The sequence below is a fragment of the Stegostoma tigrinum genome, chromosome 3 (genome assembly GCF_030684315.1).
Source record: "Stegostoma tigrinum isolate sSteTig4 chromosome 3, sSteTig4.hap1, whole genome shotgun sequence".
NCBI classification, from domain to species: Eukaryota; Metazoa; Chordata; class Chondrichthyes; order Orectolobiformes; family Stegostomatidae; genus Stegostoma; species Stegostoma tigrinum.
In genome coordinates this window covers 124,791,801-124,815,808 of record NC_081356.1, presented here as the reverse complement: position 1 = coordinate 124,815,808, position 24,008 = coordinate 124,791,801, and the positions used below count along the sequence as shown (strand labels likewise).

The window sequence follows — 24,008 nt, the reverse complement described above, 5'->3', positions numbered from 1 at the left end:
TGTTATATATGTCTGAATGAGATTATTAACTTGTAGATATTTCTGCACCATGGTGATTTCTTCTTTCAGGGAGGCTTACAGCAATTAAATTCAATTGAAATTTTTACAAGTGAACAACGTAAATAGCTCAGTATGAGGTTTTCAGTTTAGAAAGTCAGGAACTTTTTTGTGTCTTCTTTTAATTGGAAGAACAACACAGCTTGAAAGTAATCATTTTTAGCTTCAGTTTGGCAGAAGTCTTATCTACAGCTGGATGTTTAAAACAGTTGTTCCTGACCAAGCAAAGTAGCCTAGGGCTGTTGATAAAGATGTTAGCTCAGTGTAAGGAGTTTAATGTAAAAGCTCTAGTCTAGAAGTGTTTGATTAAAACCAAGAAGGGTTTTGTGAAGCTAAAAAATTTTAAACTCAATACAAACCAAAAGAACTTAAGATGCTGTAAATTACAATCAGAAACAGAAATTGCTAGAAAAGCTCAGCAGGTCTGGCAGCATCTGTGAAGGGAAATCAAAGTTAAAGTTTTAGCTCTAATGACCCTTCTTCAGAACTGTTCTGAGGAAGGATAACTGGACCCGAAATGTTAACTCTGATTTTCTCTTCATTGATGCTGCCAGACCTGCTGAGCTTTTCCAGCAACTTCTGTTTTCATTAAAGTTTAAACTCAGTTGTATGCTGAATCGAGGAATGAGCTAACAATCTCTCAAAACAGGAAATTGAAACTGTAACTTGTCCACACTCTATGTGGGATAGAGAAGGGAGTTCTCTCTGGTATTTAAGTACTAACGGGATGTTGTTGGGTTCGATAAAATTGTATTTTACTATGTGTTTCAAAAATTTAAACTTGTGTTAATAATTTGGTTTGTTCTATTTTATCTTCATTTCTTTTGTGTATTAAGCTTCTTTTTAATTGTTAAAACCAAATCTGCTGCATTGAGTGCTTGCATTTCAGCAAATGACCATCTCATCAGAACCAATACAAAAGATATGTCAGGCCAGATTTTAGTGTGTCCAGTAATAACATCAGGTGGGGTTATAACGTATAGGTCATAAGATTGAAAGGTGCTGTTGAAGGAGCCTTGATGAATTTCGATAGTGCATTTGTCAACAGTACACACTGCTGCTACTGAGCATCAGTGATGGAGTGACTGAGTACCACTGTTGTGTCTTGAAAGGTGTGCAGCATCTTGAGTGTTAATAGAGCTACAATCATCCGGACAAATTTGGAGAATTCTATCACATTCCTGATTTGTGCCTTGTAGATGGTGAACATTCATTACGAAGTCAGGAGATGAGTTGCTTACTGCAGTATTCACAGCCTCTTACTTGCTGTTATAGCTGTAGTATTCAAAATATTATTGTAGTTGAGTTTGGGTCGATGGTAATGGCCAAGATATTGATAATGGGGGTTCAGTGATGTTAATGTCAAACAGGGAAGGATAAAAATTTCTTTTGTGGGAGATAGTCATTGCCTGGCATTTATGGGGCATTTCTTTTGTGCATAAATACTATTCAGCAAGTCCTATAGACTAGGTGGCTGTGGCAGTTTCTTTACAGGTGATCTCAGAGCTCTTTCGAAACAGGCTACAGGATTTTCTAAAAAGACTTGTAATTCTAACAGTGTTTGTAAGGCAAAATGTCACAGCCTTTCTCTGCAGTTGTTGGGTATTATTGATATTATTCAGCAGATTTCCCAAGTCCCTAAAAGTTCTGTCGAAAATAATATTAGTATTGTAAAATAGCTTGAATTATATGACTGGACATTGAAACACAATAAAGTCAAATGGTCTTTTGTTCATAAGAAATAGTTGTAATCATATGGTCACTTGGCATTGATCTGCAGTGCACAATAAATGGTGGTCCTTAACTCCTCAATTTTAGAATACATTTCTCAGTAACCTTTCTCTGTGATGTGTGTAATCTGGAGTTAGAGTCCCAAAGTCTATTGTCTCTGTGTTTTGGAGTAAGTTTTGACAACAGCACAAAGAAACCTCTTTTAGGCATGTCCTTTCACAGGGGGAGACCTGCAGCTCCAGCTGTACAACAAGTTCACAGTTTTCCAGAAAAAAATGCTCATCTCTTGTCATTCATACAAATGATTTGGATGTGAATATAGGAGGGGTGGTTAGTATGTTTGTAGATGACACCAAAACTGGTGTCAGAGTAGACGGTAAAGAGATTATGTCAGAGTATAATGGGACCTTGATGAGATGGGCTACTGGGATGAGGAGTGGCAGATGGAGTTTATTTTAGATAAATGTGAGGTGTTCCATTTCGGAAAGGCAAATCAGAGCAGGACTTGTACATTTTATGGTAGGATCCTGGGGAGTGTTGCCGAACAAAGAGACCTTGGGTGGAGGTTCACAGATCCTTGAAGGTGGAGTCACAGGTAGACAGGGTAGTGAACAAGACATTCAGTACACATGCCTTGATTAGTCAGTCCATTCAGTATAAGAGTTGGAAGGTCATATTGCAGCTCTACAAAACCTTAGGGAGGCCACCTTTGGAATAATGCACTCAGTTCTGGTCTCCCTGCTGTAAGAAAGATGTTGTTAAACTTGAAAGGGCTCAGAAAAGATTGACAAGGATGCCGCAAGGGTTGGAGGGTTTGAACCATAATGAGAGGCTGGATAGGCTGAGTCTATTTTCTCTGGAATGTGGGAGGTTGAGGGGTGATCTTATCGAAATTTACAAAATCTTGAGGGGCAAGAATAGGGTCAATTGCCAGAGTCTTTTTTCCAGGGTGTGGGAGTCCAACAATATACAGCATAGGTTTAAGATGTATCTTAAAGTAAGTATCTTAAAGGGACCTGAGGAACAACTTTTTCACATAGAGGTTGATGACTGTATGGGATGAGGGAGTGGTGGCAAATGGTCCAACTTTAACATTTAAAAGGGACCTATATGGGTACTTGTATAAAAAGAATTTAGGGGGATATGGGCAAAATGCTGGCAACTAAGACTAGATTAATTTCGGATATCTGGTCAGCATGGATGAGTTGGACTGAAGGGTCTGTTTCCATGTTGTACATCTCTATGACTCCATGGCTCAACTAGCAAACATGACATAGCACGGGGGGGAGACCATTAGTTCCAGTTGTATAATCCAGTTCACAGTTTTCTAGAAAGCTTATTCATCTCTTGAAGTTGCAAAGTCACTTCTCCCCTTGGCAGCCATCTTAATGGTCCACCAGAGCCCCTTCTGGTGAAGCACAACTTTTTCAAATTGTATCTTACCTTTGTGCCTGTATTAGCGTGACCTGAACAGGGCCATGTTGAAGCTAGCTTTCAGGCGTATCTTTTAGGTGAACTGCGGTTTTTGGGTACTGAGCCTCTGCCCCTTGTACAAAGTTTGACTCTCTTGTGTTAATGAATAACCAGGTCCATAGTGGATACTTTGTCAATTGGATGCATTGCTCTAAACTGTACAATGTATTTACAAATCATAGAAATCTATAATTCGGGGAAATTTGATGAGGCAGAAAATGCATGCAAAATTCAACATCTCACTGGTTAAAAGACAAATTTGGCAGTTGTTTCAGAAGGCATAGGAAAAGTGACCCATCTCTAAAGTTGTGGAAATCCCTCTGGCTAACATAGAGTTATTAGAACAAATACACTTCATACTTCTCTAAAGAAGACCAATTTTATTCCATCATTTTTGGGGCCTTGTAACCTCAGTGTTCACCTGGTAAGTTGTAGTCGATAATGGCAGAAACCAATTTTCAGAGTGTTAATGGCTTTCTGCAACACATTACAGCATAAAACGTGGATAACACACAAGTGGAGATGGGGTCTCGGTTTTAGTTGTTAAGTTTAGTAAGTGCACTACGCCTCATGAATGCTTTTAAGACTTTGATTGACTTAGAAAAGTTCAGATCATGAGTGAGGTAATGCACAAAGATAGATTTTCAACTTACAGTCTTGTAAAACTGATTTTGAAGTTTGGCCACCTATGATAGAAACAGTCTGATTTTTATTTTCATTAACCTCCACCAGGGACAGCTTTTTTTACTTATTCATGGAATGTGGACATTGCAGACGAGACCAGCATTTATTACGAATCCCTAATTGCCCTTGAAGAAGTAGCAGTAAGCTTCCTTCTTAAACACCACAAAATGACATGCTAAATCATTTAAGAGTGTACACCTTAAAAATCAGAATAAGTAATAACAGCAAATTTCCTTTCTGAAAAGTAAATTGCTGAAGTAAATGGGCTCTTTATAATAGTCTGGGAATTCTGCAGTCACCATTACTGACCTGAGCATTAAATAATTTGAAGTCCCCAACCCCTGTGGTGGAATTAGAACTCTTTTGGTCCATTAGTCCAACCCTCTGGATTACTGACACAGTAAGATAACACTTCACTACCATATACCACAGCAATACTGTAATATCTTGTGCAGCAGACCGAAATTCTAGGAGCCAATGAAGTAGGCTTGAAGTGTGACATTGGATGTGGGTGGAATTCGGAACAGAAAATAATCCATTTGCTGGTAATGTAGCAACATGTATTTTTAGCAGCAGGTTCTAAGAGATGGAAATAGTTGAGGATTGGTCATCCTTAGCACACGGTACAAATATCTTTCCCCCTTTACCCGTTCAAAGGCCGTAGGCATTATTGGCTAGGCCAATGGTTATTGCCCATCCTAATTTTCTGAATAAAAAGCTGGGAGTCAACCATATTGCTGTGGATCTGGTGTCACATATAGGCCAGACCGGATAAAGTTAACAGGTTTTCTCCTCATGTCTGAATCAAATGGGAATCCCCTCCACACACCCCCCCTCCCCCACCACCACTGACAATTCTTTCATTATCAACAACAAAAGCAGAAACTGCTCAGAACGTGTTCTGAGGAAAGATCGCTAGACCTGAAATGTTAACAAAACCAGAAAGTGCTGTAAAAGCTCAGCAGGCCTGGCAGCATCTGTGAAGAGAAAATTGAAGTTAATGTTTCAGGTCTGGTGACCCTTCATCAGAACTGAAATGTTAACTCTTATTTTTCCTCCACATGTTACCAGACCTGCTGAGCTTTTTCAGCAATTTCTGGTTTTGATCACCAACATCCACAGTTCTTTCAGTTTTTAATTGTTTCATGGCCATTGTTAGACTCCTAATTCTATCTGCCATTACAGGATTTGAACCCATGCCCTCACAACATCACCTGGGTTACTAAGCTAATGGTCTAGCGATAACATCACCTCCCCATCTACTAGCTGCATACAGCTGAGCTATGTGTTTGGTTGAAATTGCATTAGGCCCCAGTCCCATGAAACCTGATGTCATTTAATTTCACTAATGTTGTGGCCTATCTATTGGCATAATCTGTACTTGCTGACCGGGAACATGCGTACTAATGATGATGTCATTCAGATATATAGTTAAATAATGGGTGCTAAAAAAATGATAAAATGTATTTGCATTCAGTTCTGGTCTTCCTGCTACCGTAACGGTGTTGTTAAACCTGAAAGCATTCAGAAAAGATTTACAAGGAAGCCACCAGGGTTGGAGGGTTTGAACTACAGGGAGAGGCTAAACAAGCTGGGGCTATTTTCCCTGGAATGTCGGAGGCTAACGGATGATCTCAGTGAGGCATATAAAATCATGAGGGACATGGATAAGGTGAATAGGCAAGTTCTTTTCCCCAGGGTAGGAGAGTCCAAAATTAGAGGCCATAGGTTTAAGGTGACGGGGAAGGATTTAAACGGGGCTAAGGGGCAACATTTTCATTCAGAGGGTGGTGCATGTGTAGAATGAACTGCTAGAGGAAGTGGTCGAGGCTGGTACAATTACAATATTTAAAAGGCATCTGGATGGGTACATGAATAGGAAGGGTTTAGAAAGATATGGGCCAAATGCTGGCAAATGGAAGGAGAATAATTTCAGATATCGGGACAGCATTGATCCATTGGATTGAAGGATCTGTTTCTGTTCTGCACATCTCTATTGACAATGACCCTATATTTAGTTCCACCCTGTTTGATTTATGAATAAGGGAAGAGATTAAGGTGTTCCTTCTGAAGACTGTACACTTAACAATTAGAAACAACAGTGCGCTCACTCGGATGAAGGGGATGTGAGGCTGGAAAAACACGGCAGGTCAGACAGTATCCGAGAATCAAAAACAAAGTTGCTGGAGAAGCTCAGCGGGTCTGGCAGCATCCGTGAAGGAGAAAACAGAGTTAAAGTTTTGGGTCCAGTGACCCTTCCTCAGAACTGTTCTGAGAAAGGATCATCAGACCCGAAACGTTAACTCTGTTTTCTCCTTCACGGATGCTGCCAGACCCGCTTTACAGGATCTGCAGTTCTTTCAGTTTTTAATTTAGCATCCGAGGACCCTTGGGTTTCGACCGGAAACATTGACTTTCCTGCTCCTCGCATACTGCCTGACCTGCTGTACTTTTCCAGCCTCACATCTACAGACTCTGGCTTCCAGCATCTGCAGTCCTTATGGTCTCCAAGTCACTGAAATGGAAACTGAAAGTGCTCTAAAAACTCATCAGGGTCTAGAAAGTTCTGGTAGAACTCCCTCCCTTCGGTCCTGAAGAAGAGTCCCATTGGACTCATAACATTAATTCTGCGTTGCTGTCTGTGGGATGTTGTCAAACCGCTGAGATTATCCAGCACTCCAGCATCCACGGTAATCTGCCTTTATGTTCGTGTGATCGCTTAAATTCCTTCGAACTGTTTCAACCGTTCATGACCTCCTGAACCTCTCAGTTGGATAGAAGTGCCCTCTCAGTTGTAACTGTTAAGTAAACAAGTTTGGGCAAAATGTCCCACTTGACAACACTCAAAAGTGTAGCTGAATATTGTCTCGAGCAATTAATCTCGCTCGATTGTATCTGCATCATTCTGCCTACTTACAGCCTCAATTCACAACGCTAATACATTTGGTACCACAGACAATAATTGAGCACGACACCAGTTCAGTATTTGTGCGCACCCCATTCAATTTACTTTATTGTTAGTTGATTACTTCTCATTTCATTCAGCAAATTGTATTCCCTGCAATTATTCGAGTGCGACTTCTAATATGATCTTTTCCCCTAATTAAAATCCTTGTTACTGCTGTTCTGAAAGCTAATGTCGATCGTTATTCTTTGTGTATCGCAGTAACCCCTTGAGGGAAATGTACTAAACCAGAAAAAAAGTTGAAAACTCAGCATTTTAACGAGAGATGAGCAGTAACACACATGATGTAAGCTTGTGACAAAACTAGGTCAGAAAAAGTAAGCAAGAAAATTAGCCAACAGATGGTGCATTTCACAATTGCAACTGTCTCACAGATGATAAAAGAAATAGAAGCGAGGGGAGATGATTCACCCCCTTATGGATGGGGACATGGTGGGATTGCAGTCAGGACTCTTGACAGGGAATCCAGAGCCCCAATGCTCTGGGGATATCAGTTCAGCTCTCACTAAGACAGCTTGTAGAATTTAAATTGAATCAATAATTGTGCAATTGAAACCATTGGTGTCACTGAACTACCATCAGTTGTTATAAAAACCCATCTGGTTCACAAATGTGCTTTAGAAAAGGAAATATGCCATCCTTACCCAGTCTGGCGTACATGTGACCCCAGACCCACAGCAATGTGTTTCACTCTGAACTGTCCTCTAAATGTCCAAGACAGCCAATCAGTTCAAGAGCAATTAGTGATGGACAGCAAACTTTGGCCCCACCGGCAATGTCCACATTCCATGCAAGAATAAAGGCAGAAAAGGATTACAAATTTTAAAATTTATTAATTTGTCTGAGTCACTGGTCACAGCAGCACTTATTGCCCAGATAGCAGTTTTGAGTCTGGAGTCGCACATAGGCCAGCCTGGGTAAAACTGGCAGATTTCCATCCCTGGAGCACATTAGTGAACCAAATGGGTCTTTGCAACAACTGACGCTTGGTTGCTGCAAGGACAAGTTAAATTTCAGATTGTTATTCAATTCAAATTACACCATCTGCCATGGCAGGATTCAAACCAATGTCCCCGGGAGATTGACCCGGACAGTCTGGATTACTAACCCAAAGAAATTACCACTATGTTGCTACCTCCCCAGTATTCACTGGTATCATCTCTGATCTGATAGAGTCATACGACACGGAAACAGACCCTTCGGCCCAACCTGTCCATGCCGACCGACTTTCTCAAACTAAGCCAGTCGCAACTGCCTGCATTTGGTCCATATCCCTCCAAACCATTCCTGTTTTATCATTATAATTTCCTATCTCTTGGCTCCTTTATGGGTGAAAACTATAAAAGAAGGGAAATACTTGAGGATGTCCCAAAATGTGCTGAAAGGGCTTTTATGGTGATTTGTATTGAGCCTAGCCCGTTATTCCACACTTATTAATGGAGTTTAAATTCATCTGGCTGCTGGGTGGAACTCATCTCTGAGGACAATTAATGCACCGAGTCGAGTGACATACGCAATATGTTCTTTATATCTGATCCTACATTTGAGACCACCATCCCAGTTTTCAAAACCATCATCCTAAACACCACAATCTATATACTGACTCCTACCAAGCCCTAATTACTCACCAATGATGTGTATGTCTATCTACATGGACTCCCAGTCCAACAACATCACAATATCCAAACTTTCATTCTGGCTTTCAATTCCCTCCATGGCCTCAGCATTACCTGTCTAACGGGAGGTGATGGCCTAGTGGTGTTTTTACTGGAATATTAATCCAGAGGCCCAGATAATATCCTGGGGAGCCAGATTCGAATCCTACCATGGCAGTTGGGGGAATTTGATCTCAAAAAGTAAAATCTGGAATTAAGAGTATAATGATGGCCATGAAACCATTGCCAGTTGTCAGGGAAAACATGCCCATCTGGTTCACTAATCCATTCCAGGGAAGAAAATCTGCAATCCTTACCCAGCCTGACCTACATGTGACTCCAGGTCAAAAACGAAGTAGTTGACTCTCAACTGCCATTTGGGCAATTAGGGGTGGATAATAAATGCTGGCTTAGCCCAAGATGCTCTTATCCCATAAGTGAATTTAAAGAAATCTCTGCAGCTTCACCTATTGCTATAAAGTATGCTGAAATCATTAAAATTGCCAATTCCAGCTTCTTATGCATCCCTCATTTTCATCATACCTCCATTAGCAGCTGTGCCGTGATGCCTTGTCTCTAAGCTCTGAAATCTTCTCCCAGAATTCTCCATCTCTCTACTTCCCACTTCTTTAAAACCAAACTATGCCTTTGTTTAACAATAACAGAAATTGCTGGAGAAACTCAGCAGACTCAATGTTTTGAGTCATACAGTCATACAGCAGGAAACCAGACCTTTCAGTTCGATGAGCTCATGTCAGCCATATTCCCAACTAAAATAGTCCTACCTGCCTGTGCTATGCCCGTATCCCTCCAAACATTTTTACTCATGTACTTATCTAAGTGTCTTTTAAACCTTGTAACTGTACCCACATCTAACACTTCCTTTGGAAGTTCCTTCCACAAATGAACTACTTTCAGTGTAAAAAAGAAGCCCCTCAATACTTTTCTAAACCCTTCTCATTTCACCTGAAAAATATGCCCCCTAGTCTTGAAATCCTCCTCCCTAGGGAAACGATACCTGCCATTTACCTTATCTATAGCCCTCATTATTTTATAAAAATCTATAAGGTCACCCCTCAACCAAAGGCCCTTCTCCAGATGTATTTCTTATTTATTTTAGTATGCCCTGGTTGTATCCTGCTGCACCATGGAATCAAACACAGTTTGATGTTGCTTGTCTGGATTTGTTTATGCTCCTTATTAATACACATGTTTCGGCAATAATTTTCGACCTCTCTTTAATGCATAACTTTGTTTTTCCATTTTCTGCTCTGGCCTTTACCAAATGTTGTTCCTCCAACTCCCTTTTCTGTCTGATACATGGGTTTCCTGGCCCCAGCTTATTGGCGTGTTCGCTTCCACTGGAGATGTCAGTAACATGCTTTAGACCAGGAGCTACAAAAATGTTCAGAGAATTTATTGCACTCAATGGAGTACAAAACCAACTGGCCCAGAGAGTCATTGCCCTTAATTGACTTTAGTAAGCAGCGGTTGTGAAAATAATGACAGAGCGTTAGCACCAATAAATTTTTCCTTTTGCTAGGTGGAAAACTAATATAACGCTAAAAGCAGCAACTGCTTCTTTTTTCACTTATGCTTTGTTTTTAAAATGCAAGCATCCACTGTCACCAGCAGTTGTAAATGTTCCCAATTGTACACATTTACTGCCCGAGATATGGTCTTGAACAAGGTTGTTTCCTATACATTCGTAGTAATCAGTGAAGAGGCTTTGTCAGTTCCTACCAAGAGTTTTTTTTTACTCATTCATAGGGTTTTGATTTTGCTGGCCAGGCCAGCATTTATTACCCATTCCTAATTGCCCAGAGGTTTGGTTAAGAGTCCCCAGAATTGTAGCCTGGATCACTGGATTAATAGTTTAGCAGCAATACCACTAGATCATTTCCACTCCTTGAAAAAGATTAAGAACATAAGAATTAAAGAAAAAGGAGCAGGATAAAGTATATGCCCCCACAAGTCGCTCAACCATTCAAAATAATCATTGTTGACCTTCGGCCTTAACTCCACATTTCCATTCACTCCCACATCCCCGAAACGTCAGCTTTTGTGCTCCTGAGATGCTGCTTGGCCTGCTGTGTTCATCCAGCCTCACATTTTATTATCCATAATACTCGATCTAGTTTTCATATGGTGGTGTTCCCATGCATCTGCTGCCCTTGTCCTTCTTGATAGTAGTGGTTGTAAGTTTGGATGATGTTGTTGGATGAAGTAAATATGATATGTGCTGGATGTGGTGCCAGTCAAATGAGCTGCTTTGTCCTGGATGGTGTCAAGCTCCTTGAGTGTTGATGCACTTGCCCTGAAACTCCTGGCTTGAGCTTTGTAGGTGATAGACAGGCTTTGGGGAGATAGGATGCAAGTTAATCAGCGTGTATTTCCAAGTCTCTGAACAGCACTGTTGCCACAGTTATATAGCCAGTTCATGTTAAGCCTCTGGTTAATGTTAATGCCTAAAATAAATGAAGACTTCAGCAGTTGCAATGCTGTTGAGGGCCGAGGGCTGGGGGTTGGATTCTGTCTTGCTGGAGATATTCATTGACTGGCATTTTTGTAGTGAGAATGTTATGCGCTATTTATCAGCTCAAGCCTGGATGTTGTCCAGGTCTTTCTGCAAATTGACACGAGCTACTTCAGCATCCAAGGAGTGATAAATGTTGCTGAATATTGTGCAACCATCAGTGAGCATAATCGTTTTTCCTCTTATCATGGAGGGAAGGTCATTGATGAAACAACTGAAGATGGCTAGGGCTGGGGCATAATCTTGGAGAACCCCTGCAACGATGTCCTGGAGCTAGATGCTTGACTTCCAATAACCAGAACCACTTCTGTTTGTGCTAGGCATGACTTCTACCAGCTGAGACTAGTCCCCTGATTCCCATTGATTCCAGTTTTGCTAATTGATTCCACAACTGATTGAATGCTGCTTCGATGCCAAGGACAATAACTGCTCTTTCAGATAGCTCACTTCGAATCATAACAAGTTACTGTAAGTTTGTTTCTCACTTTCTTGCCAACTGTCCTCAGCCGGACCCATTATTTATACCAGCAAAATACTGAATGACATTAATGACAAATAATGACATTGAACATCCTAGGTTACTGTTCAAAGAAAACGAGAGAATTTCCCCAAACTCTTTGGCAACATTCTTCCCTCAGTCACATAATCCTTTCATTCGGAAGCCTTAGCCATGACATTCCTCCTTTCCCCAGTTGTCTGAACCATTAAGATTGTCTAGTAAATGTGTTCCCAGACATCCCAGAAAAATAATCCAATTAAAAATGGAAGTAATATGGAAAAAGGTGAGCTGATTAGGGAGAACCAATCTGAGTTTCTAAAGGGCAGATCATTGTTAATAAATTTATTGGAGTTTGTGAGAGACAACGAAAAGGGTCTATAAAGGTCATGCTGTTGAGATGTGTTACACAGACTTTGAAGACAGATTTGGTACAGTGCCCCATAACAGACTTCCGGAAAAAGTTATACCTCATGGAATAAAGGGACAGCAACTATATAAATAGAAAATTGGCTGAGTGACAAGAAATTGAGAGCAATTGTTGACAGATTTTATTTTTTAGACTACAGGAAGGCTTGTCGTGGATTTCCCTAGAGGTTGCTATTGGGACACTTGCTTTTCCTGACTCATCAATGATCTGAATTCTGTTGTGCCAGGGCCACTTTGTGGATAATCCAAAACTCGGAAGCGTTAAAAACTGAGGAGGACAGTTGTGGAACTACAAAAGACCATAAGCAATTTGGCAAATTGGACAGAAGATATTCAATTTGAAGGAGTGGATGGTAATGCATTTTGGTGGGAAGAACATGAACATAAAACATTGAATAAGGGGTACAATTCTTTAGAAAATGGAGGAGTAGATCAACCTGGATGAATATACGCACAGATCATTAAAGGTGGCAGGTCAGGTGGAGAGACCAGTTGATAAGGAATACAGTGTTCTCAACTTTACGAAATGTGACAGAGAGTACAAGAACCTGCAAAAAAATATAAAATCACCACAGTCATACCAGACCAAAGGACTGCTCTGTCATTAGAGAGAGACACACAACTGATGGTGGTTTAACCAAATGGCCACTGTACCTCAGGGAAGGGGAGAAGCCAGGAAGGAGAACCCTACATGGCAACTTTAGCTACTGCAGGAATTGAACCTACACTGTTGGCATCGCAGGCCAGCCATCCAGCTAGCTGAGCTAACCGAATCCTAGCTCTGGACAGGCAAGCCATCTGGGCCATCCTTCCTGCATTTACCCTATCTCATCCCGTTCAAATTTTATTGCTTTCAATGACATCCTCTTTCATTCTTTGAAAGACCCAGTGAATATAATCCTAATCAATCCAGTCTCTAACCAATGTCAGTCCTGTCACCTCAGGAATCAGTCTGATAAACTTTTGCTGTAGTCCCTCCATAGCCAGAACACCCTTCCTCAGATAGGGGGAGATCAAATCTGCTCACAGTTATGATCTCACCAAAGCCCTGTGCACTTGTGGCAAACATCCCTGTACTGTACATGGCCTACCATCACTAGGAATAACACACTCATTTCTGAAATTATAAGCACACCCACCCTTGGCATTGTTAAAGAGGGGGCATGCTGTTTCTGAAATTAATGTAATCGTTAAATTTTGGAAGGATGGATCACAAAAGAAGACCATTTGCTCCATTATACTAAAGCAAGCTCTTTGAAAGTTACTTGTAGAGTGGATTCTGTTTCCAGACTGTTACAATTCCCATTTTAACAATTTCCTAACTAAAATACTGATGTCATATGGTTTTATCTTTGGTATTGCAAAAACTCTCCATTGAGAAAGGAAGATAAATGTTAGCAATACCAATGAAACTCACATCACATGAACTAATAAAAAAAGTCTGTCTATAATTGCTGATTATATTTCTGCATGTCCCATAAGACCAAGAGCGATAGATGAAAGTTAGTTCAAAGAGAATGCACTGACTATGAGCCAAATGATGTTTAAGCATCAAAGGAAATTTTGGGACTTTATGTTGCTTGGAGTCCAAAATTTATATTTGATGAACCGTTACTCACTTAAAGATTAAAGCTGAAAAGAGAAGTTGAGTTCACACCAGAGATGAATTGAGACCAAACAGCTTTCTCAGTTTCATTCATTCATGGAATGTCACAAGACCAGCAGAAAAGATTCACGAGGATGTTGCCAGGACTGGAGAGTTTGTGTTACAGTGAACGACTGGCTTGGCTGTGGCTATTTTCCCAGGACCATTGGAGGTTCAGAGGTGACATTATTGAGGTTTGTAAAATTATGACAGGCATGGATAGGGTGAATAGCCAAAGTCTTTGCATTTCTCATTAGAGCGAAGATGGATGAGTGATGATTTGATAGAGGTGTACAAGGTGATGAGGCAAGTATAGAGTGTATAGCCAGAGACTTTTTCCCATGACAGAAATGGCTACCACAAGGGGGCATAATTTTACGATGATTGGAGGAAGGTATAGGGGAGCTTTCAGAGGTAGGTTCTTCACACAGAGAGTGGTGGACATGTGGAATGCATTACCAGCAGTGGGAGTGGAATCAGATGCATCAGGGACATATAAACAACTCTTGGATAGGCACATAGTAAAATATCGGGTACTCAGCGTAGTTTGATCTTAGAGTAGGATAATAAGTTGACACAACATTGTGGACCGAAGGACCTGTACTGTGCTGTACTCTTCCATTTTCTGTGTCTATTTCCTCAGGTTGGGGAGTCCAAACGAGAGGGCATAGGTTTAAAGAGAGAGTGAAAATATATAAAAGGGACCTAAGGAGTAACTTTTTCATGCAGAGGGTGGCGTGTGTATGGAATGAGCTGCCAGAGGAAGTGGTGGAGGCTGGAACAATTGCAGCTTGTAAAACTTGTAATCTTCCATATTAATAGAAAGGGTTTAGAGGGATATAGAGACAAATGCTGGCAGATGGGACTGGGATGTCTGATGCTGATGAGTTGGACTGAAGGAACTGTTTCCGTGCTGTATGACTCTCTGACTATTCCTGTCTCTAACTGATATCTTCTCAAGGGCAGTTACGTTGGAGCAATACAGTCATAGAATCAGGTAGCACAGAAATGGATAAGCTGGTAGTGAGCCCCTTGCTGGAAACCACGGTTTGTCTGAGAAAGACACAACAAAAGAGCAGTGTGGAGGGAGTTTTAGGATTTTGAAATGAATAGTGACAGAGTTCCAAGTTGGGATTGAAGAGGAGGGAAATATGAGGGTGTTTCTGTTCCTATATGACTTCAGCTCCCGTTATTTTAGCGGTAGAATTTACCAGCAATTTCCCAATTTGATGAAGGAGCCTGGGTGAATGGCTGCAGGTCTCTAGTAAATAATGCATTCTGCTGCCCTTGAACATCAGTGGTGGAGGGAGTGAATGGTTAAGGCTTGCTTTGACCTGGATGCTAATGAACTTCTTGAGTGTAGTAACTGCACCCATCCAGGCAAGTGGACGACATTCCATCTTATTCTTAATTGTGCCTTGTAGGTTGTGGACTAGCTTTGGGAAGTGGGGAAGCGAGTTATTTATTGCTGAGTACCCTGTCTGTGACCTGTTGTTACACAGAACACAGAATGGCCTACTCTTGCTCCCAAGTCCGAAATTCCGATGATCCAAAAAACTGATATCACATCCCCAGAAACATTATCTGCGATGTTTTCTTGCAAACTCTCCGACAGTGTTACATTCTTCCAAAAATGTGGTTGTTAATTCCATCAAATTATTTGTAGAGGCATTGATTGGATAGTTATGTGAGCATATGCAGACACAGGAGTAGAGTGGTGTTTGGGATGTATACCTGTACTGTTCCTATTGGTGTACATATCAATTTCAAACAGACTGGATTCCGTTTCTTTCTTTAACTCGTTATCCAGAATATAACAGGAGTGCCCCGAATTGGACAAAATATTCCAATTGAGGCTTAATGACAAGTATTCCTTTACTTTTGCCCAGAATTGGACAAAATATTCCAATTGAGGCTTAATGACAAGTATTCCTAATGGTTTTAAGGCGAATGTCCATTGGCTGATAAGTCAAAAATCAGAAGGCACAGCTTCATGATATATGGCTCACAAAAGCTAAGTGAGGATGAGGAGAAGTGTCAATGGCCAATAAGCGTTTAGGATATAGAGTCTACAAACTGGTAGAGAAAATACAAGTTCATTACTACTTGACCAGGCTTCAAAATGAATTGAACAGATTTTAAAGAAACAATTACAGGGATCTGGGGAAGAAGCAAGGGATTGGGATTAATTGCTCTTGGAAAAAGTAGGTGCAGACTCTATCAGCCAAATAACCCCCTTCTAAGCTATATTAATTGATGACACCAGTTGTTAACTGGTGAACCTTAGAACCTTCAGTAGTACTGGGAAGAAATGGAGGAAGGGGCAGGAATTTGAAAGCATAAATCACATAAATTTGCTACTTTTCCTTTTATAGTGATCCACTTAGCAGTTTTTATTGCACAAACATCATTCAGGTCACATTCCTATGATCCGAACACCCACAATTGCCTCTGCAGTAAAGGACATCACATGCTATCCAGTACTCAATGCACACACAGGACGCAGTGCTGTTTTCAGTGCCTGCCTGGCATTCTCCCTGGCCTGAGCAGTTATTTAGGCAGGAATTGATGCTGTGTGTTATGCGGTGCTATGTTACAGCACAGTATTTAAGTGACTGATCTAATTAAATTTTTGGTCAACAGTAATCCCTGGCATGTTGAGGGTGAAATGTTTGGCAATGATAGTGCTGTTGAATGTCAAGGAGAAACCTCTCTCTTTGTTGAAGATGATCATTACCTGGGACTTGGGTGGTATGAATATTACTTGCCAACTATCTTCCCAAGCCTGAATATTGTCTAGTTTGTGCTATATCCAGGCACATGCTGTTTTGTTATCCGCACCTTAATCTGAGGTTTGTGGGGATTGGTAGGGGGAGTGGGACCAACTGAATTATTCCAATAGCGTCTAACATGAACTGAATGACTTAATGGCCTTCATCTACACCATAAGTATCGCTCTGAGCAGAGACTGGTAGACATACTCATGAATGGAAGGGCCTTGTCGAAACAATTGAAGATGATTGGGTCTGGACTGTTAACCTTGAGAAAGTCCTGTAGCAATATCCTGCAGTTACAATGATAAGTCTGTAGCAGTCAAAATCATTTCTTTCATATTAGTTATAAAAGCAATCAGTGGAGAGATGATTTCCACACATTCCCTATGACTTCAATTGGCAGATCTTTTAATTTAGTGGGGCTCCTTGAGGTAACATTTTGTCAAATGTGGCCTAGATGTCAAGGGTGGTCACCGCCTCTTCACCTCAGGAATTTAACAATTTAGTCAATCTTCAGATCAAAGTCAGGGTTAAGTGACTCTGGTCCACCCCACATTGAGCATTGGTTAACATTCCAGTTTATAATTGGTCCAAGTAAGACACAGAAATAATTTAGCATTGCATCAAAATCCAAATCAAAAACACCTGTCAGAAAAGCAAGTAAGTGTTTAGGTCAACTGTCTTGTCTTTCATTCCCATACCTCGCAAAGGCAATGTCCAAATCTAAACATCTGTCAATTATGATAAAATGTGTCCTTGAATTGCACAATAGAAATATTCTTTTATGAGAAATGAACTGAATAGGATCAAGGACGTGGATCAGTTTGTGGTGTCCTTGACATTCTATAGTTCTGAGATATCTAAAAGATCATTAACTTCTCAGGGGAGTTACCTGATTAATGATTGTTGTTAAACAAAGGAAGAGAGGTGAAGCATGAGGAAAAATGATGAGAAATGTATATGCATTAGAAAATTCGTGCCACTTAATTTGCAAAACAGCTAACTTAATGTTCCCTGTTCTCAGACAATTCTAATCCATATTTCTTGATGTAAAAAGTTACAGTCTATGTTTTTGACTTAAGTGGATAATTAACTACATGCTCAGGCCATTTAAATTTCCTTGTGGATGAGCTGGAATTTCTTGCAAACTTCTGTCCTATTTCAGCTGCACCTCAAGCCAGATGAATTTGTATCTGAACAAAAAAAAGCCTAAGGATCTTCAAGTCGGTGTTGTAGCAGAATGGTTATGACACTGAACTAGCTATCTAGAGGCTTAGATAGATTATTCAGAGACTGTGGCCTGATTTTCACCTGTGAGCTCCTTCTTCTTCTTATCTATTCTTTCATGGGATGTGGGCGTCACTGGCAAGGCTAGGGTTTTTTGCCCATCCCTTGGTGACATGTTAGGTTTATTTCTCAGAGTCCATTTACAAGCCATCTGCATGCCTGCGGGTTAGGAGCCACAAGTAGACCACACCAAGTAAGGACAACAGATTTCTGTTCCTGAAAATCATTAGTGAATTAGATGTTATTTTTATGATCATTGATTGTAGTTTTGTGGCCATCATTAGCTTTATCTTTGAGATTTTATCAAATTCATTGAATGTAAATTCTACCATCTGCCACAGTGGCACTTGAACTCTGAACCACGCGTTCAGCCAGGATTCTAGATTACTAGATCAGTACTGTTATCACAATAACTCCACTACCCTCCCCTATACTTTTGCATTCTTTTTCTTGCCATGATCACAATGCTGGTTGATCACTTCTCTCCATTTTCTCTCATATCTTTCTATGTGGTTTAAGGTTTTTCCCTTCACCTTCCTAGCTGTTAAACCTCCATCACTGACCTCACCACATTAAATAGCTCTCTTTCTCTCTACAGCAATCTCTTGTCAGCTATTCTCTTTGATAGTTCCACATTTTTTACCTACTCCTTAATGAGCTGGCTCCCAATTGTATCTTTGCTCATTGCTCTGCACATCTACCTTATCATCCATATCTCGTTAGTATCAGGCTATCATTCTTCTATCTTTGATGTTGCCAATATCTCTGCAACATACTACAAGGGTGATCTCACAGTTACCTTTCAAATTCTTTCATTTAGGTTCATCAATACCTTTCTACCATGTGACACTTCATCGTGTTTCTCCCAATTGTTTCAACCAGTGTTAGTTTATTGGTTAATTTACACACTTCCATCTTTCCGAGTTCACAATCATAGCCTTAACATCTTCACTCTGATTCTCTTCCCAATACTCATGCTGATTGTGCATAAACTACATCTTTTCAAATAATCTTCAGACCTCTCTGTTTCAGCATTTTTCTCCAGTTGTCCAGATAAACGGTCATATTCTCATCAAGCCCCACGCTGCAACTTGATGCTATCTACAAACGTTATTGACCACAGTACTTGCTGTCTGATTTGTTCAGTTAGAACATCCATGATAATTAGGATAAAGAAGGTGTTCAATGCTGGTCCTTGGTACAGTCCAAAACTTCCCAGGTTACCAGTAGGATGTCATCTCCAGGCAATTAAATTGGTCCCTGCTGCATACAGGAAGCTAGAGGCAAATTGTCAAATGCAAGCAACCCAGCTCTCCCACTACCCTGTCCCAAAGGGAAATGGCCCTGACGAGCCAGCATCCAGCATCCAACTTTAACATCAGCTTGACCCTGCTGTGACATGGCCTTTAAAGTTTGAACATTTGGGGTCAGTTTTGTTTTTAAACATCTAGAAATGACAAAAGTGAGGGAAAATGTTTGTTTTACAAAGACAGTGGCTCATGTATGGAATGAACTTCCGGAGGAAGTGGTGGATGTGGGCACAATTACAATGTTTAAAAGATGATTGGATCAGTACCTGAATAGGAAAGGCTTGGAGGGATGTGGTGGGACAGTTTAGTTTGGGATTATGTTCGGCATTGACTGGTTGGGCTGAAGAGCCTGTTTCTGTGCTGTGTGACTCTATGACTCTATAAATGAAAATGACCATGAAGCTCTTTCTGTAAGAGTAACAGGTTTATGATTGTCCTTTAGGACTGTGCCTAGTTCCACAGTTCCTCGTATTTGTTCTCAACAGTCCTCTAAAATAGGTTAGTTTGCAACTCAACTGTTTGCAAATAGGGTTGTCGGTCTTGCAAAGAGATTCACATTCCAAGAATTATACAAGCATTAAACTAGTTGGGCTGAATGACCTTCCCCATCAATCAATATCTTGTGATTATTTCTTCCATTGGCTTCTCATATAAATCTTGCGTTTGTTCGAAATACTCCATTTATCAATGAAATCGATGGCTTTGACATATCCCATTCACACTTATTTATAGAATGATTAATTGCTGGATGGTTGCCTTCAGTCACCTATTTAACATGGTATTTCCATTCCAGTGAAATTATTTAACTTTTGTTGTCTTGAATTTCATTTCTTCTTTCATTGTGAACCTAATACCACTCTATTCATTGATTCATGATCCGTAGTCCTCTGCTTAGTTTCTGATGGCATGGATTCAAATTCCATCATGGGAACTGAAGAAATTTAAATTCAATTAATCAATCTGGAATTCTAAGTTAGTATAAAGAGTGATTCTCATTAAACTGTTGCTGATTATCCGAAAACAAAACCATCCAGTTTGTTAACGTCCATCATGAAAGGAACATGCTGTCTTTAGCTGGTCTGGCTTATAACCATTAAGGTTAACAAGCAGCTTCAGTCAGCGGTAAGGAAGGCAAATGCATTGTTGTTATTCATTTCAAAAGGACTAGAATACAATAGCAGAGATGCACTGCTGACACTGTATAAGGTTCTTGTCAGAATGCATTTGGAATATCAAGAAATCTAGTTTTCTAGGGAAAGATGTGCTGGCCTTGGAGACGATTCAGAGGAGATTGACAAGAATGATCCAGAGAATGAAGGGCCTATCATATGAGGAGTGGTTGAGGACTCTGGATCTTGATGGAGTTTAGAACAATGAGGAGGGATCTGATTGACACTTACAGAATACTGAGAGGTCTCGATAAAGTGTAATTAAACAGATTCTTGATCAGTAAGGGGATCAAGCACTATGGGGAGAAGGCAGGAGAATGGGGTTGAAAAACATATTAGCCATAGTCATATGGCAGAATAGAATCGCTGGTCTGAATGGCCTAATTCTTGTCTCATGTTTTATGGCCTTATGAGCTTAAGGTACATCGCAGAAATTCATCAATGCTCTTTAGAAAGCATCTTCGAAACCCACAACTACCGTCTTCAATGGCAAGGACAGCAGATACATGGGATCAGAATCAGCTGACCCTCCAATGATCATCCTGAATTGAAAAAATATCACTATTTCCTCAGTGTCACTCCGTCAAAATCCTGGAACTCGCTCCACAAAGCATTGTGTGTGTAAATACACCAAATGGGATTGCAGTGGTTCAAGCAGGCAGCTCACTACCATCTTTACAAGTGCATATAGGGATGAGAAAAAGGAAATAACTTGCATTTATAATATTTTTTTGGAAATCCCAATCTGCTTTACAGTGAAGGACGAAAAATCAGAATCACTGTTATTGGATTCCAATCAAAGGTGAGTTTGGAAAAGAAATATTGTGCATTTACATAACAGCTTTCTTGGCATTGTGAGGTCCCCATGTCCCCAAACAGGGGGAGGCAATGGCCTAGTGATATTGTCACTCAACTATTAATCCAGAAAACTCCCGGTTTGAATCCTGCCACAGCCGATGGTGTAATTGGAAATCACTACTTTAAAAAAAATTAAGAAAACTGGAATTAAGAATCTACTGATGACCATGACGACATTGCCAATTGTTGGAAAAACCCATCTGGTTCACCAATGTCCCTTAGGGAAGGAAATTTGCTATCCTCACCTAGCCTGGCCTACATGTGGCTCTAGGCCCACAGCAAAGTGCTTACTTTTAATTGCTGTCTGAAATGAAGCCATTCAGTTGCACCAATTGCTACAAAGTCTGAAAGAACTGAAACCACACAGATCACCTGACATCAACCTACTCACTAGAAAAGACAATGACAGACACAACCCTGGTCACTCTGTAGAATGCATCTTGATAACATCTGGGGACTAGTGCCAAATGTTAATGACCAAATAATGATGATGTTTTCACCCTTTATCTTATTACTGAATTTGGGACCACACTGATTGCAAATCTTGCTGTTGTATCTGCTTTGAGTTTGACAGCCATTATACTTGAAAAACAAATCAACAACTAGGGAGCACTTTGGAGCTTCCTATGGCCATGAAGGGCACACAATACATCCAAATTCTTTTCTTCCATTCCCTCAGGAAATTCCATAACTGTGAATATTGAGTCTTCAATTTGTTCTGCAAGGTGTTGCCAAGACTAAAACATTATACTGATTTGTGCCAATCATTTATTCTTTAATGCTGAGTGCGTATACTTGTACCCAGATGCAGTCATGCTGCATTGCAAATTGAAGAACAAATTAAACAGTTATTATATTTGCTTTACATTCATTTTCTTTCTGCCTACCCTTTTTTTATTATACTTTGAAGTAATAATCTGGACTATCAACATGGTTTGTAATACATACTTAAAGATATTTCATGCTTTTAATGAGACATACAGGGTATTTGAATAAATTATGTCTGACCATTTGAAAATATTACAGAAACCAAACCAAAAAAAAATCAGATGAAGAGTCACTGAACTTGAAATGTTAACCCTGCTTTCTTCCTACCGATGCTGCCAGACCTGCTGGGTTTCTCCAGTAATTCAAGATAATGGGAACTGCAGATGCTAGAGAATCCAAGAAAACAAAGTGAGGAGCTGGATGAACACAGCAGGCCAAGCAGCATCTCACGAGCACAAAAGCTGACGTTTCGGGCCTAGACCCTTCATCAGAGAGGGGTATGGGGAGAGGGAACTGGAATAAATAGGGAGAGAGGGAGAGGCGGACCGTCCTCTCTACCTATCTTGTTTTCTCTCCATCTTCAGTCCGATTCCCCTCTCTCCCTATTTATTCCAGTTCCCTCTCCCCATCCCTCTCTCTGATGAAGGGTCTAGGCCCGAAACGTCAGCTTTTGTGCTCCTGAGATGCTGCTTGGCCTGCTGAGTTCATCCAGCTTCACACTTCCTCCAATAATTTCTGTTTTTGTTTCGGATCTCCTATATCGACAGTTGTTTGTTTTATTTCAGCATTTGGAGACAACAATTCTTAAATGAGTGAAGTCAGATTTATGTCAAGTAATTCTTGATATTTCTGGTAAAGATTCAAATTGAACAGTATTTAAAGCATTTTACAATGTAAGCAAAATTACTAACCTGCCGAGGATTAGAAATGTAGCCTTCATTATCCAGTAAAATAGACGGAGCCTTCTTTGTGTGGATTAAGAAACAAAGAACTCACTATGTGCTGTTTGCCACCTGACAATGTTGCAAACTGTTTCATTGCTTGTTTCTTTTCTAATTAATTGTATATGCATTTCTGGTAAGTCCAGCGTTTGTTGCCCACCACTAATTGCTTTTGAGAGGATTTGCGATCCACCTCTTGAACTATTGAAATCTACATGATGTAGATATATCCAGAGTACCTAATCCTGCAATGGATTTTGCTAACGGCTTGCAATGCCATTTCAAAGAACACCAATATGGTCAATAATGGAATTATGTGAAGGCCAGACTAAATAAAGACAGTCGATTTCACTCCCTGAAGATCATGAGTTAACAAGGAGGGCTGTGAAACAAGATTTCATCGTCATTATTAATCAGATTAGCATTTTATTTCACTTTAGATGATAGGCTTAGACAAAGGATCTCGATCGGCGCAGGCTTGGAGGGCCAAAGGGCCTGTTCCCGTGCTGTAAATTTTCTTTGTTCTTTGTTCTTTATTCACACAATTTAAATTCCACCGACTGCCAAAGTGGGATTTGAACACAAGTTCCCAGGGCACTAACTTGGGCCTCTGGATTGTTAGCGCTGTAACATTATTGCTAAACCACTATTCTTAAAATTGATATTATTGCGACACTGGGGAATTCCTAAAAGTACAGCAAAAGAGCAGGCAATTGACTCCAACTGGACTGTGCATCATGCTCGCCTTCTCAATGTTATTTAATCCCACGCTATCAGCATAACTTTTAATTTGCTTCTCCCTTATGCTCCCAGTTAATGCACAGAGTCATAGCGACATACAGCACGGAACTAGACCCTTTGGTCTAACTTGTCAATGCCAACAAGATATCCTAAACAAGTCTAGTCCAATTTGCCAGCATTTGGTCCATAGCCCTCTAAAACCTTTCTGTTCACACACCCATCCAGACGCCTTTTAAATGTTGTAATTGTACCAGCCTCCACCACTCCCTCTGGCAGCTCATTCCATACATGCATCACCCTCTGTGTGAAAAAGTGGCCCCTTAAGTCCCATTTGTATCTTTCCCCTCTCACTTAAACCTAGCCCTCTCATTTTGGGCTCCCCCACCCTGGGGAAAAGACTTTCCCTATTTACCCTATCCACGCTCCTCATGGTTTAATAAACCTCTATGAAGTCACCCCTCAGCCTCCGATACTCCAGGGAAAATAGGT

The 24,008-nt window shown here is 40.5% G+C and overlaps 1 protein-coding gene across 2 annotated transcripts in view; it reads left to right on the top strand.

Moving 5' to 3' along the window:
- The window catches only part of galntl6 (polypeptide N-acetylgalactosaminyltransferase like 6), a 1,211,583-nt gene that overhangs the window by 868,741 nt on the left and 318,834 nt on the right, over positions 1–24,008 (top strand). The window lies entirely within an intron of this gene.